The following is a 17,071-nucleotide window of genomic DNA, read 5'->3' as shown; positions in this document are numbered from 1 at the left end:
TAATTTCCTTGAAAAATAGAACAGAATAAGAGAAAGATAGGAATGGGAATTCTGTCAGTCAAAATCATTTTATTTTTCACATCAAAATTGTAAAGGAATTGGATGTCACCTTATTGTTATCACAACGACATACTTACCATGTTTAGTAATCTATTTTAGACTCTTTGGAGCGAATTAGTAAGAAAACAGCTTTTGTACAAAGAACACTCTACATGGTTATATTTATATTAAGAGTTGGAAGTATTTTCACACATTTCTCATAAAGTACACATCTAAAATGGGCCAAATGCTTAAAAAATGCTGGTCATTAACTTCTGGGAAGAAATCAATTACAATTAAAGAGCTATGTATTTTTTTCCAAGTCTGAAAATCAAAATCAAAGATCTTAAGTTTGAAACTGCCTTTTTTTATGCTTCTTTCCCACTATGAAAATGTCAGACTATAGGCTGATTTTTTTTTGTGGGAAAAAAAATGGCATCACCCATTTTCTGTTGTTTCTGGCCAAAATGCATCTCTGTTACTGACCTAGTAACAGTTATGCATTTAAAATACCCTGTCCTGAATCCATAGTTAGTTTACATTTTGCCCTCAAGAAAAGTATGAAATTTCTTAGCCACAAATTAAAATACTCAAATCACTTGGATTTTTATCAGGTTATTAAGCCTGTCTCCTCTCACTTGCTTACTGTCACTTTACTCTAGACTCTAGTGACACTGTTCCACTGTGATTCCATAAGTGTTATTTCTCATCTTGGTGTCTGCATGCACCTCTTACCTCTCTGTCACAATTTCTCCTTTTCCTTCAGATGTTAAGTCACATATAACTTTCACTAAAGGACCTAAAACACTGACACAAATTTGGGACAGAAGTCCCTTCTAAGTGTTCCAGTATTATCCCTTTCATAATACCAATGACTCTGTATGAAAATTGCCTGCTTGCCTGCTTTTAAAGCTATGGTATATGACTGGTGAGGGGTGTCCATTATCATCTCCATGTTGTCATTCCAGTGCTTGCCAGAATATCCTAGAATATGGTTGTCAAATTTATGCATAAAGGGTTGAAAACCCAAAGCTCTAATACTTGGTCATAATGATAACTGTGTATGAAAATATGGGTATATTGCTTTTCAATTTTACATTGTGGACCTACATATCTATTTTTTCATTCTTATAAACAATGAAAAGTTCTCAACTTCTTCACTGATTCATACTTATAAAATCTTTGAGGCAAAAATATAATTCTTTTTCTCTTTACTTGCTGCAGAATTTGAATTTTGACCATGGGAGCTTCTGCCTTAAAATTTACTAATAAGCCAAGAAAAGATGTACTTTTGGAAACATCATAAGGATATACAAAAATATTAAGAAAAAAATATATGAAAGCTAATATTGTGTTTTTAGACTGTTGACATAATATTTAAATTGTTTATGAAATGTATGATATAAAAATTTATTGAAATGGATGTGTGTATCATATATATGATGAAATATTTAAAATATGAAAATTATTTACATCTATAAAAAAATTTGAAATGCAATTGCAAACCCAGTTTTTACTAAGACGTGCTTTCAAACTATCTAAATGCTAGCATTTACGCTCAATTCAACAACCAAATTGTCAACACTAATTTGATAGATCTAAATATCACATTAATGATGGATTATTTGTATTATAAAAATATATCATGGAATATGGATCCAGAGAATTAGGCAACATTATTTTGGTATACTGGTTACTATTATATTCACTAGTGGATAAATGTATTAAAATTATCATACTGCCATCAAACATACAATCTATAATATTTTATAATTTTAATTTGAGGCACTGACTTAAGAATTTTTTCTAATAAAAAACAATATTTGCTTAATGTTTTTTTTTTTTCATTTCTCTTTGTTTACACAATCTTGGGAAATAATAGTAAATTTACAGGTTCTAATATAAAGTAATTTTGTCTGCTGAAGCATTTTAAATTGAATTGCTAACATATACTATTATTCATGATATTTTTAGTATTTTCTACAAGTCAGAACATGCTAGATAAAGGCAATACAACCTTCATTCATTATGAATGAATTTTTCAAATATTAACAAGTAACAGTATACTTGTTAATCATATCAGTTTCATTATAAAGGTTATTTTGTTATCTAGCATGTTCTGACTTGTAGGAAATAATAAAAATATCATGAAATATGGCATATATTAGTAATTTAATTCAAAATGCTTCAGTGGACAAAAGTAATTTATAGTAGAACCTACAACTTCATGAATATTTTCCAAGATTTTATAAAGAGAAAAAGGAAAAAGATAAAAAACATTAAGCAAATGCTGTTTCTCAAATCAATACTCACATTTTATCATAATGCCTTCAACCACTTAATCCTCAGATTATTTTCATGTTTTTCTAGTAGCCTGATATTGTCCTTTATAAAAATATTTCTTTCAGAGCCATAAAATTATCTTAATTGTTGTATTTTATAGATGCCTTCAGATTTAAATATTCCTTAGTCTTTTCTTAACTTTCATGACCTTGAAACTTTTCAGGGAGAAAACTCATAAAATGTGCTTAAGATAGATTCTATGGTTTTTTTATGATTGGAACTAGATTACATGTTTTTTGGCAAGAGTATCACAGAATAAATTCTGTGATTTTCTCTTTGAATGACATCATGTGACTTATAATATCATCATTACTGCTGATGTTAATCTTAGTCATTAAGGTGGTATTTGCAGGATTTTACTTTGTAATTATTTTTTGTGGGGAAATAGTTTGAGATTATAAATACCTTTGTTAATTATTCATCATAAAATTTATTCATTTATTAAACCTATATAAATTCATGGTTTATTTTAATGAGTATGCTGTTAATTATTAATATTTTGAAAATTTATTTTTCTTTCAGAAATGTTCTAGTTTGACAATTTCAGATTTATAGAAGATTTATAACAGTAGTGAAAAGAATTCCTAAGAAACATTACCCAAATGTTACTATTTTGTTAACTGGTTTTATCTCTTCTTTTCCATTTCTAGATAAGTATAGGTACATAAGAGTTTTCTATCTGTGAGCCATTTGCAAAATGCACACAATGTCTTTTTATTCCTAAATATTCACATTTTCTGAAAATGAAAAGTTATCTTCTATAAATATGGTGCAATGATCAAAATAGGGAAACTATATTATGAATATTCACTCTACAAATCTTATTCAAAATTTGATGTTATTTTAACAATTGTCTTTGAAAAAAATAAATCCAGTTTGGGGAAATTTGAATATCAATTATTCACTGTGTCCAGTGGTCTTTTTCTTCTATTTTTTTTTTAATCTGGGATGGTTTCTGAGTATCTATGGGCTATTCAAGACACCTATTAATTTTTGAATGGTTTATGTCAGTAGTCATTCTGTAGATTTTCCTTTAATTTAGAATCATGATGTTTTCTAATGAGTGGATTCAGGTTATGCCATTGGAAGAAGACCATCATGCATGCAATGCCTAGTTCTTACACTAGAGCATATTCTGAAGCACTGAAAGACATGGTCAAAAATTATGATCAGCCTCTAGTAATTTTGGACACATTGTCTAGGATCTAGAGTCAACCTCTACTTAAATGTAAGCAAATATATGGGGCCTCAATCACACAGGCACAAGACACTATGGAGATATACAGTGTAACTTGGTTCCATCTCTGGTTATTGTTGACTAATTATTTGGTTAAGTAGTATCTACCAGGTTGGTCTATGGTAAACATAGTATTTATTTACACTTTATATTTCATAAATATTTTGTGTGAAGATACTTTGGAAGTTTATAAATATATCCTTGGTCTCTAAAATTTCACCTACTAGAATTAATATTTCATTGATGATTCCTCCTTGTGTCAAATTATTACTATTGGGATAACCAAATGATGATTTTTTTTCATTGAATCTACGTAACCAAAAATAGAAAAACCAACCAAAAGAGGGCAATAAGAAAAAGCTTATCATTTTGGTACTCTCTCACATCAGACAGATGTAGACAGCAATTGCAATTTCAAGCTGATTACACATCTTTTTGATGCGTCCAATTCATCCTGGAGTACATTTGACTTTCTTGCAAAATAAAATGTTTCAAGCACATCATTTATTTTCTTGTTCCAGAGCTAGAATTAGCTGGATGCTCTGTTTTCTGTTAGAGGAGGAATATCTGACCAGTATTTGTGGTGGTTTTCATTATTACCTTTGGGGTTTTCATGTTAAGGACATGTATCATATCTATACTATAAAAATGTGTAGTTTTTTTCTTTTTAATACATTTTTAGTTGTCAATGACCCTTTATTTTCTTTATTGATGCACAGTGCTGTGAATAAAGCCCAGTGCCTCACTCATGCTAGGTAAGCCCTCTACCATTGAGGCACAACCCCAGACCAAAATGTGTATATTTTATATAATAAACACATGAAGAAGGGTCTTTTGCATATATTCTGATTTTGTCTGTATATATTCATGTATAAAAAGATTTAAACTGATAAATTACATATACACATGTAAAGAATATTTATTACAAATTTTTTTAGAAATTGTCTAAGTACTCTTTAAGCATTCAGTTTTTATATCTGTAAAATAATGTAGTATGTAATCATTTTTGAAAATAAGGTGAGATTTATAGAATATGTATTATTTCAACTACAAAGAATATTTAAAGCTCTAGTTTGTTAACACATCTTAAGTTCATTTTGTTCTAATACTTCTAACAACTTGCCAAGTTGCAGAAAGAAGCTGCCTGCCACACTGGCACTCTACCTGGTTACAGAAATTGTATTCATAATTAAATTTTAATTTTCATTACCAGTTGATAATTACTCAAAATATTTGACTCTCAAATTAACCTGAATGCTGCTGGTGAATTGCACATAGGGTTCCCTCTTCCACAAACCTGCCAATATATTTGGTGATATTAACATTATATCAGGGAAATATTTCTTCAGAGGAGCACATCATGAAAACTTTAGGCTTTGTAAACCAAAATTTTTCTGTGGTAATAGCCTCAAATATGCAATATATAATAACTGAATGCCTGATGGCATTCCAATAAAACAATATTTTCAGGGTAAGGGGGTGAGGCTCAGTGGTAGAGTACTTGCATAGCAAACAAGAAGCCTGAGGACAAATCTCAGCATGGCAAAAGAAAACAACAATAGAAACACTGTATTTGCCACACTTTATTTGCATAACAACTGCCCCACTCCCTGCTCCATCACCATCTTCACCATCTAGGTGCTTGACAGGGAAGTGTTCTCTGGGAAGATCATGCTTCTGGTGATGAGATACTGTTCCAGAAGGGGCTAAAGAGTGATGAACCAGCGAGAGGAGGGGTTCACCCAGCTGAATCTAATCCTCAACCTGAGCCTGGAACTCATACCCATCTCATCAAGTATTCTGATGATCAAGTATTCAAGGCCTAGGAGGGTTCTGAGGCCTGTCTGCACACTTGTCAGGCAAGGGAGTCTGGGTTCTTACTGAAGAGCATTTGCTCATTTCAAACTCACTGTTCAGCCTCCTGGGAGCTACAAATGGCCTTTATCAAACAGTCCAGGTGTGTACTTGCTCACCCCAGTCTCCAAATACACCTTCTTATTTGCCCAGAGTGGCTGTTGTCCACAATTATTATTTAATTAGTATTCCATGCAGACCAGACCAGGAGTTGCACTTTCCAGGCCAGAAAAAAAAGGTGGTGAGATGTTTTTGACATCTTTCATCATTGCCATTCTCCCAAAAAGTGAGGAGGTGGAGGCTGGCTCCTCCAACTGGACAAATGGGCAAACACAGTGCTATTTCTGCAAGAAGTTTTGTACCTGAAGACCTGAAGGGAAGCTGCAAGAATCACAAAATATAATCAGAATTTTGTCACAGGACTCTGCACACGGGTGTTTTGCTATGTTCAGAAAATCTCAGAACCTGTGGAGACTTACCTATACAACTGGAAGTTAGTGTCCACTCTCTCTCCTTATTTCTCTCATTTCTGCTGCTATAATTCATGACAGCAAGGAAGAAAAAAAGTTTTTTCTTACCTGCTTCTTCCATGACTTTCTATTCTTTTTCTCCTTTATTTTCTCTATGGGAACCTGTGTTTAACAAGGTTAGTCCACATTATGTCTCCATAGGGGACCCAACAGCTTAAACATTTGGAACAATTTTTGCCATCAAGAATAGGAACGAATGAGGAGCTAAATGGGTGCTGACAGTGTATCCTGAGATATCTTTTCCACATTTGGGGCCTTGGGCTCACCTAATGGATGAACCACACTTGAGATAAAAAAAAACATGGGTTCTCTGTGCTTCTGCTTTCTGTTTTCTGTTTTTTTTTTTTTAGCTAAGTCACTTCTACTTCTGGACCTAAGGTCATCAGGTATGAAGCAAGGGTGTTGGATTGTGCATTCATTTTCTGGGCTGTCATAAACAAAGGACTACAGACTGGGTGGCTTACACAAATAAAATTTATTTTCTCACTGTTCTGGAAGCCAGAAGTTCAAGACCTAAGGGTCAGCAGTGTTGGTTTCTCCTGAGGCCTCTCACCCTGCTTACAGGTGCTCTAAGCATCTTTCCTGTGTTCACATCATTTTCCCTTGCAGTGTACCTATGTATTAATCTTTTGTTTTCTTTTTAAACTTTATTTTTTTATTTATTCATCTACTATTTATTTATTTATTTATTTATGTGTTGCTGAGGATTGAACCCAGGGTCTTGCACGTGTGAGACAAGTGCTCTACCACTGAGCCATAACACCAGCCCCCTAATCTTTTCTTATACTGATAACTTGTATTGGGCCAATCCTGATGAGCTCATTTTAAATAAATTATCTCTTTAAAGACCCTGTCTCCAAATTATGAGATATTTGGGTCATGACTTCAACATCTGAATGTTAAAGGCATGGAATTCAGTCAATAACAGACCAGATCAGCATTGTCCAAAGCATGGGCTTCTGCTACTGGTGAAGTTGACTTCATGTCAAAAGAGAAATCTAACTTGGAGAACTATTCATTTTTCTGAGTACTTAAAGAAGGAAGTGTTCAGCTTGATAGTAATGTGTCTTTAACATCTTTTTGACACTTACTGGTACAAATGGAAAGCAGGCCGCAGGCACAGACCCTTAGGTGGTAACCATAAATATATTGGTTACCTATTGCTGTGTAACAAATCACCCTCAAACTCTAAGTACTAAAAAATGTACCTTTGATATACCACAGTTTCTAGGTTCAGGAACTCAATAATGATTTAAGTGGGTATTTCTGATTCATGCTCTCTCCTAAGGTTGCTGTCATCTGAAGGTTTCACTTGCACTTGTGCATCCACCTCTAAGGTGGCTCCCAGTTGGGCTGGCAGTTGGCAGGAGCCCTCAGTTCTTTATCTTCCAGGCCTCTGCCCAGCCTGCCTGAGCATCTTCACAGTGTGGTGGCTGACTTCCTTCAAAATGAGCAATAGGAAAAACCAGAGAGCAACATGGTAGCAGCATTTCTTATATTTAGCCTTGGAAGCCACTTTCATAGAACCCTATTAGGTCTCTGTGGGATGAGTAAGATACAGCTGAGCTTTATTCACTGTAGAAAGATCTCCACAAAGGCATAATTATCAGGGATCACTGGGAGCATCTCAAGACTGGTACACTAGAAATTCATATGTTTTATCTTCTGCACTCTTTCGAGTGGCATGCTGTCTGTGTTATTATATAACCTGCTATTCTTTACTCAATAATATGTTTTTTGAGATATACATTGGTATAGATCTGATTCCTTCATTAATTTGTGAGTTTTTGCCATTTTTCTTTATCCTTTGCCCTATTAATGGTCATTTAGATTGTCTCCAACTTTTGTTTTTATAACAAAGAAAATCTTTGTACCTGCCCTAGGATAAATAATGAAAAGAGAAATTGCTGGGTTGTAGAATTTGTGTATCTAATTATCAATTGCCCCTTAAAATAGTCACATGAGTTTCACAGCTATTCACAGAGTAGGAATGTTTCCATTTCTCTTTGATATAACCAACTCTCCCTGCAGCCAGGCATTTTAAATTTTGCCAATCTGAAACATAAAAAATACATTTTTATTATTTTTATTTTTGGTTAAAAAACACATCAAATTTTTCAATGTAGCTATCTTTAAAGTGACCAGTTCAGTAGTGTTAACTATATTCACATTGTAGTGGAACAGATCTCTAGAACTTCTTCCTTTTGCAAAACTGAAACCCACATTTATTCAATAGTTCTCCATTTGCCTTCTTCAGCCCCTGGATGCTACAATTCTTTTTGTTGTAAAAATTTGACTACTTAAGATAAATAAAGATGTGTACATAGTACATATTTGTATTTTTTGCATCTGGCTTTATCTCAGCATAGTGAACTCTATGTACATATAAATTGTGGTGTGTGACAGTATTTCCTCCTTTCCAAGTTTGCATAATATTTCATTGTATGTATATTCCATATTTTCTTTCCTTATTTGTCTATAGATAGAATTTTATGTTGTTTCCATACCTTGGCTATTTTGGAAAATGTTGCTATATACACAGGTGTATAATTTTTTTTTCAGTTCTTCCAAACATATATCCCAGAAATAGCATTGATGGGCAACATGGTAGTTCTGTTATTAATTTTTTGATGAACCTTTATGCTGTTTTCAAGTGCACTCACCTTTCTACATTACTACCCAGGGGAAAAATTTTCCAATTTCTCCACATTCTCAACAACACTTGTCATTGTTGTGCTAACAGTGCCACTCAACATTTTGATTTTATACCTTACCAAGCACCAGTGGATTTAGGCATCTAAACACAATCCTTTTGAACAATGGGAAATTATACTTCTGGGAAGTTAAATCCCTTGCCTCAGAGTACAGGGCTCATCAGTGGTATAGCTAAAATAGAAGTCAGGATCATGGCCCACAAAGCTATATGCATCAATATGTTACCCTGCCCTCAAATTTGCAGTGATTATTTAAGAAAAGAAAGTAGGGGAAAAAGAGCTGCTCCATGCTTCTGAATTTCTGCCTTTTGAACTTCACATGAGTAGAGAATCTGCCAAGCATTGTTGTTTTTGGACATGAGGGCTAAGTGGCTTTTGCCTCCACCTGGAAGGAAGCGGTGTTTATGCTAATACCCCAGATGGGTAATGTGTGATCAGAAGATTAGCTCCATTGTATGGGGCTGGATGCTTTCCACCAGAATTGTTTATAGAATACATTGTTTTTGCAAAGTTATTTGCTCCAGTAAATCTTCAAGCTCTTCAGGCCCCCTTGCCATGTAGAGGGTAAGATTTATGGGTAACAAGAAGTGTGGGCAGAAAAGATTTATGAAAGAACGGATCCTCTGGGAGACTTCAGGAGTTCCTTCAAAAAGCAAGATTGTGGCCCTATTTTGTTTCATTTTTGAAACTGGATGTGCCAACTGGGTGTTGAACTTTTGTTTACTCTTGGTTGTGGGTGTCAATATTGTTGTGTTACTGTCTCTATTCCACATGAGCTCACCTCGGCACATTTCCATTTGTGTTGCTGAGATTTTGAGACATTACCTTGGTTGTGTTTTCCCTGGCCTTCCTGCCAGAAATATTATGCCCCTAACAGTATATACATGTACCCATTTGTTGTGAATCTACTAGTAGATGGTTCCTGTAGTGCCCCCCAAAAAAAAACTCCCCATTCGAGGCAGTGCTCTTTGTGTGGTCTCAGTGTTGTAGTTCTGTGACAGAGAATGCATAGTGTCTGACATGTGGCAGGGTTGTCAGCTGCTAACATGTGCTGTCTCTTCATTTTTCCCTCTTTCTATACACCTACCCAGTCAGATAGACAAACTGTCCCTAGGATTTTCATACTGTTCTCAAACCTCAAGAATTAGGCTGTCTGATAGAGAAGGATGCAGAAAGCTGGAAGAAATATCAGGCTTCTTATCTCCTCTGAGCCTCAGTGTTCTTACCTGCACAATGGCATGATAATGTCACCCTGGAACCTGATATTCAGGTAGTCAAGCATATTGATAGCTAAAGCACTTAGAACAATGCCTGCTACCTGGAAAACACTTAATAAAATGTTCTTGTTATTTCGTTGGTCTAGACCCTGTGCTAGGGATGCAGGAAGATTAAATGAGATGTAACCTTGTCTCTAAGAACTCAAGGTCAAGTGAAAACCACAATGAACCATCTAGTATAAGGGGGAAGGGTAGAGAAGAGTGCAAAGTGGGAACTTATACCTGATGAGGGTATCAGGGGTGTCCTCTCGCAGAAGGTGATATTCAAACTGAAGTTGAAAAATGACTGCCTTTGCTACTTAGGCAATCCCACCAAAAGACCATCAGAGCCTCGCTGGACATCATTGATGTCTATGACTCCCATAATTATTCATTCATTCATTCAATCAGTTAACTAAGTATCAATGAAAACCTCCTGGTGATATGATACAACTTGAGCATTAAAATGAAGCTTATTAATCCTTTTGCAGCCACTGACTCCCCTCCCTGGTCCCAGCTGGCTCCAGGCACAACTTTGACAGTGTCCATAGAAAACCAAAAGGATGGAAGAAAAATGAACATGGAGGTTCACTCTCTATCCTGTGACTTTGCGAACCTGCTCCATGTCTCTGCCCCTCATCAGTCCTGTTAACACTGGGAGGTGACCTTGGTTCCCATTGGAAAAATGAAAATACTGAGGCCCAGAGACAGTTGTGTATTTCCATGGTGCCTTCCACTTTGTTTGTCTGGGAGACCTGGAGGAAGGCAGTATCTGCCACAGCAAGACCCATCATAAGCACGCTCTCCCCACAGCTAGACTGTGTGGAACTAAGCTACTTCTGGAGGTCTGTGACTCCCCCAGTATTCCTCCCAGACTAAACCCTCTGATGAGAGAAACTAGAACTTGAATGGAAATGGTTACTTCGTGACCCATATTTTCTTGGTTCAAGAGGTCTTTTCACCAAAAGACTCCATTGTTTCAGAATTCCTTCCTATATTCTAGTTTCACCAAGATGGTGTGGGGCTGTGGAAGAAAATCCAATGCCTCAAGCTACTACTCTGTAAGCCCTTGCCAGTCTCTGGGACAGTGACCTCCTTGCCCTTTGTCACTGGTTTAGCAGGCTACAGTTGCAGGTCCTAGAGCTGCTGGACTTCTGGACAGTGATGGTCCACCCAGTCCACTCCTGGCACCTCCCAGTTGACCAGCCCTACCTTTCTGGTGCTAATTTTCTGCTAGAAAACTTGTTGCTCCACCCATTTTTCCTTGGTCATCTCTGCTCACCTTGTAACTTTCAGTCTCAGAGCCACTTCACCCCTCCCACAGCAACTCCTGTTAGTCTCACTACCACAATCAGTTTATTTCTGTGTCTCTCTTCAGGACACATGGAACTTTCAAGAAATTTTTGGATGCAAACTGCAAACTCTCATTCTGCCTAATCACACTGTATGCTGATTATATTTTGACATTGTCCCTAGTCAGAATTTCACATAGGAAATGATGCCAAATCTTCTCTGCTTCTGACTTTTCCATGCCCTCTATCTGCAATCTTCTGCTAGAAGTTCTGCCTAGATGAACATCTAAAATCTGACCACTTCCCCACCTGTGTCTCCTTCTTCTTTCATACTCCAGGCTCCACTGGGCTGGAGAGGGGCTAGCCTTTGAAGCTGCCAGAGAGGTGACCCCAAGAGAGGATGTCAGATAATCAGAGAACATATCGTGGCAGGTATCAGAAAATTTTACCAGTTACCCTGCCCATCGAAGTTCTTGAGAGGACTAAATGGCATTGTGCATATATATGCTATCTGTTCAAATAAGAATAGACCAGAAGAACAGATGGCTTGGATTCACATCCGACCTTCACCAGCAGGAAGCTCTATGACATATGACATTTCATTTAAACTCTAAACCTCAGTATGCTTGGCTATAAAATAAGAATAACATTAACCCTCACCTAACTGACTCCTGGGGTGAAATAACATGTCTAAGTCCCACTCACACATGAGTTTAGATGCTAGTGACAAAGTTTGAGTGTCAGTTTTGGAGGAATATGTGTTCTTTTGGTGCCACCCTGAATAAAAGTGAGTTTTAGTTCTAGTAAGGAAGAAGAAAATATATGTAGATTAGGTTTCTAGCAAGTGTCCCTGACCACAGTTGGTAAAGTTGCCTCAGCAGAGTGTCTAGTACAGAGTAAGTACTGGAACTATTAGCTAGTGGCAGTAATACTGATCATGAACTAAGCCAAATGGGATCTAAAATTTTGAATTAGTGTCTACTTGGTTGCAAGGCTATTATGAAAGAAAGTCAGTGGAGTCCGTGGGAATCCCTGTGGGAATCCCCTTATTGTTTCTCTGCCAGATCCCTGTCTACATCACACAGAGTAGGTGCTTAATATTCTGTTTAGTTAATTAATAAGTATATCTCTTAGGTTCAGATGGGTTTCAGCCTCCTTCACTACATTTTAGAATCTCTGTCCCTATAACCTTCACTTGACATCCAAGTGATTTTTGTCAGGCACTTATTAGCTGGGTTCTACCCATCCCATGGTGTGCAAAAGCAAAACAGCATATTAAATTTCATTTCCAGCACTTTCTGGCCTGGGCTTTATGGACCCTGTCCTTCTATTTGCAATGCTTGTCCCTTCTCAACCTCCAGCAAGTGCTGACCCAGCAGCTCAAAGTAAGACGTGTAAATTTCTTCTCACTGTGTGGTCAGGTTTCTTAATCAATAGCCTGACTTGTCAGCAGCAAGTAAAACAACTTTGATTTGAAGAGAAAGAGGGAGCCAAAGGACATGGGGCTGAAAAAGCAAGCAGAGAAAAAACCCTTTCTCCATACATTAATTAGTTCATTAAGTCAAAAAATACTAGCAATTCTTTGAGCAAAGACAGGGTGCCACATGTTGCACTAAGTGCTATATGCAGATTTGCTCATTCAGTCCTCAAAATATTTCAAGGTGCTGTGATGATTCTTATTTCATACATGAGATGATTTAGAGAACATGTATGTCAGTAGCTGTGGAACTCTATCCTGAGTTAACTCAGGGGCCAAAGATAGCAGTGAATAAGTAAGACAGTGAATAAGTAAGACAGGTCTTTCTCATCCTGCCTACGGGTGGGATATGAACAAAAGCCAAACAACTGGGGGCAAGAAATGGGAGAAGATGGTTAATGGGTACAGGCTTGCAGGACAGCAACAATCACATCTAATATTTCAGGACATGATGGGGTAACTATGCTTTACCACATTCAATTGCATATTTCAAAATAGCCACTAGGGAGGACTTGTAATGCTCCCAGTAGAAAGAAATAATAAATGTTTGAGGTGACGGCTATGCCAATTGCCCTGACCTGATCACCATGCATTGTACACATGTATCATAATGTCACACTAGACCCCATAAACATGGACAATTATGTGCCAATTAAAATTTATATACACATATTTATTAAATGCATACACACATATTAAAGCAAGCAACAAAATTCACAGTAATTTCAAATAGTATTTTAGTTAGGCATGCTTTTGGAGGCAAGTAGAAGATAACCTGATTATCATGGCTCACACCCTAGGCCTTAGATTTTTCTCCCTGGAGCAGAAGATAGGAGGATGCTGGTACTGGATATGTGGCTCTAACATTTGCATCCTCCCTGGGGTCCTGCAGTGTTCAAATACCTCCCCTCCTGTCCTCATTCCTGTACTTCAGCAGGAGGTAAAGAGGTGAAGACAGTGTGTATATCAGGTAGGGCAAGCAGATTTCTGCATCTCTCATGGGCCACCTCTGCCCAGCTGGCCACAAAAAAGAAGAGCAGTTACATTGGAAATCATGTCCACTACCAACAATTTCTGATAAAGAAAGTACCATGGAAGAAATTTACATGGGATAATTGGTTAGAGGGATTCAGTGCAAAAGGTAGTCAGGGAAAGTGACATTTGAACCTCTGTGACCAGGAGCCAGCCCTGAAAATACTTGAGACACTTTTCCACATGGAGAACATCACAATACAAAGATCTTTGTTTGAAAATGATCATGGGAAGATCTCAGGAGACAGAGGCCCAGGGTAGTTGCAGCTCAAGACCAAAAGATAGCAAACAAAATTAAGGCCAAAAGGGAGAAAGGAGCTAGATGGTGCAGGTCCCACAAGAAGTTGAAAGTTATTTGGTCCTAAGTGTAGTGGGAAGGTGAAAGCTTTTCATCAGAGGACTGACATGATCTGATTCATGTTTTAAGAACAATTACTTGGGCAGAAGAGCTCTTTTGAGAGTGAGGAGGCTTAATAAGAAGATCTAATTCCAGGTTATGTTATAGTTTTTCACAGCTCCTTTCTCGTGGTTAATTTTTTCTTCCTCTTACACACCCCCCTGCCTGCTGCTTAAAACTGGGCAGCTCTAAATTAAGCCCCTATTCTTTATTTCCTTCTCGTCTGTCTCTCCAGGTCTTTGCACAGGGCAAGACATTTGGCCAATGATTGATCAACATGGCTTGAACTGAACTGGACAGAAGCGAGTACTTTTCTCAAAGACCTGTGAGCTCCTGCATCAACTCACCCTCCACTCACATCTTTTGGCTAGGTCAGTGGCTCTCAGCTGGGTAAGTTTGCCTCCAAGGCGAAATTTGGTAATATCTGCATGCATATTTGGCTGTCATAACTAGAGAGAGAATGGGGGAATGCTACTGGCCTCTAGTAGGTATTGGCCAGGGACACTGAAGAACAGTCTACAATATGAAGGACACTCCATTACACAGAATTCTGTGGCCTCAAGTGCTAATAGTGTTGAGGCTGAGAAAATGTGGTTTATTTACATGCCTGCTTTTTTATTTCTCTAGTTTTTTCCTTTAAATATTTTACTTTTAAAGTGGAGTTTTAGAAAACACCATAAATTACTCCCCAAAAGTAGAAACTCATGTCACTTTCTATAAATAGATGATAATTGAAAGATACATACTCAGAAAACTAAAATCTATGGCATTCTAGCTGGATATTGTGATGAGCTCAAGACTCCAAACCTGAAGCTTGCTTTCTCTTTGTTAAAAATAGGCTGTGATCAAGGTCCTAAGGATTAAGAAAGACTGAGGAACTATTCCAGATTAAATGAAAAATATGTGTAATCTGATTCCTAATTGGTTGTGCATCAGAAAAAAATAAAATTATTGAAAATTACTTCATTGGGACAACCAGAAAACTTTGACTATAGATTGTATGTTGGATTATATCATGGTGTCCACATTTCATTCCTGAATTTGATAACCATATTGTGGTTATACAAATGAATGTCCCTGGTCTTAGGAAATACTTGAAATATTTAGAACTAAAGATATAACATTGGAATCTCAATGCTTTAAAATAGTGTGTGTGTGTAATATGCATGTGCATAAACATATACCTATACACATATAAATACGTACAGAAAGAGAGGCATGCGCACACAAAAGCTTACAAGGTAAATTGGTCAGAAATAATAGCTGTCAAATCTAGTGTATAAAAGATTATTTTGCTGTTCTTGTAACTCATAGCCTTGAATATTTCTAAAATAAAAAAAAATTACACAAACAAACAGAAACTATTTTGAATTTACTTCTCATGGCACAAATCTCAAAAAAAAATTTTGGAGAACTGGTAGGGCACTTGCTTAGCATGTGTGTGGTACTGAGTTCAATCCTAAGCACCACATAAAAATTAAAATAAAAAAAAGGTATTGTGTCCATCTACAACTAAAAAATACATAAAATTTGTTTTAAAGTTTTTTTAAGAGCTCAGGAGGCCTTCAGATGTTAAATGGTTTTTAGTGAATTGAATGATTCATGTTTTATTCCCCAAATTATTATCAAAATTAAAATGTCTCCTAAATGGAAAAAAATAGTATCTGCCCTGTCATTAAGTTTATGTAGATAAGATAGCCAAGTTATCTAAGAATCCAACCAGACTTGTTCTTTTTTAGGAGGGGTGGGGCAGGGTGTGCTATGATTGTGACATCACATGTCTGCAGAGCTGTCATTTTGCACATTCATGGAAGAATATGTTTGGTTGTATCCTGAGATTGTGATGCTCCTAGCATGTGTTGACTGATAATAAAGAAACACTAGCAGTAAGAGAGAGGTGTTGCAGATGGACTATGCCCAAGAGACTTTATTATCAGAAAGACTGAAAGAAAATAGATAGGATGCTGATTTTCCTCACTGCAGTTCACTGTGTTCAATTCACCCAGAGGCCTCTGCTGGCTCATCAGCTGGCTGTTTCTCTTCAGTCTCATCAAAGTGCTGTTGTGAGACAGTTTCCCCACCTGCAAAATGGAGATAATACAAAGTAAGCTGACTTGTAGTAGGGTCATCATGCCCTCTGAAGTCTCTAGCTATTACTGACATAAAACTCCACCCCCACCAGCATTCCAAGTGCCTGGGGGAAATTCCAATGCCTCTGCAAAAAAGTCATTGAATTCCTAAGACCTTACATTCTTATGATACTTAGGGCTCAATTTCCTTCTTTCTTGGCTGATGTCTTGTTGGTCATCTGAGTCCTGTGACTTTGTATGTAAATCCATTGTCACAAGAAATCAGTCCTTTGCTGGGATTTCCAATAAACACACATACACACAAAAAGAAGACATACAGGCTCAAAAATATACACACAGAGATGCACTCTTATGGATGAACTCAAACACATAGAAATAATGTACACACACAGATATGGACTGCCTCACAGAACCAAAAAAAAAAAAACACATAAAAATATAGACATACATACTTATAGACACTGAAATAGTTAGACATACACACACACATACAAATTAATAGACACAAAGACCCATGGACACAGACACCAAGCTTGTATGTGCAGCAGACTTTACAAAGGTTTGGGGATTTGGAAGGAGTTTTTAATGCAAACAACTTGTATAAGTTGTGAATGCTAGGAATCTTCCTTCAAAGCTCCCTGAACTGCTGTCCCTTTCCAACTTTTATATTTCCTGCCCTTCCCCAATATTCTCCTCCAGTGTTTCCCTTATCAGAACAATTTGTTTCTTTTCAACTCCCTAATTTCAAAGTCTGCTCTGGACTTCTCTTTGCACCTCTCTCTTCTGATGATCTAGCTATGCTGAGAAACA

Source organism: Ictidomys tridecemlineatus, chromosome Y (assembly GCF_052094955.1).
Source record: "Ictidomys tridecemlineatus isolate mIctTri1 chromosome Y, mIctTri1.hap1, whole genome shotgun sequence".
In the NCBI taxonomy this organism is placed as follows: domain Eukaryota; kingdom Metazoa; phylum Chordata; class Mammalia; order Rodentia; family Sciuridae; genus Ictidomys; species Ictidomys tridecemlineatus.
Note: the sequence above shows the minus strand (reverse complement) of the source record.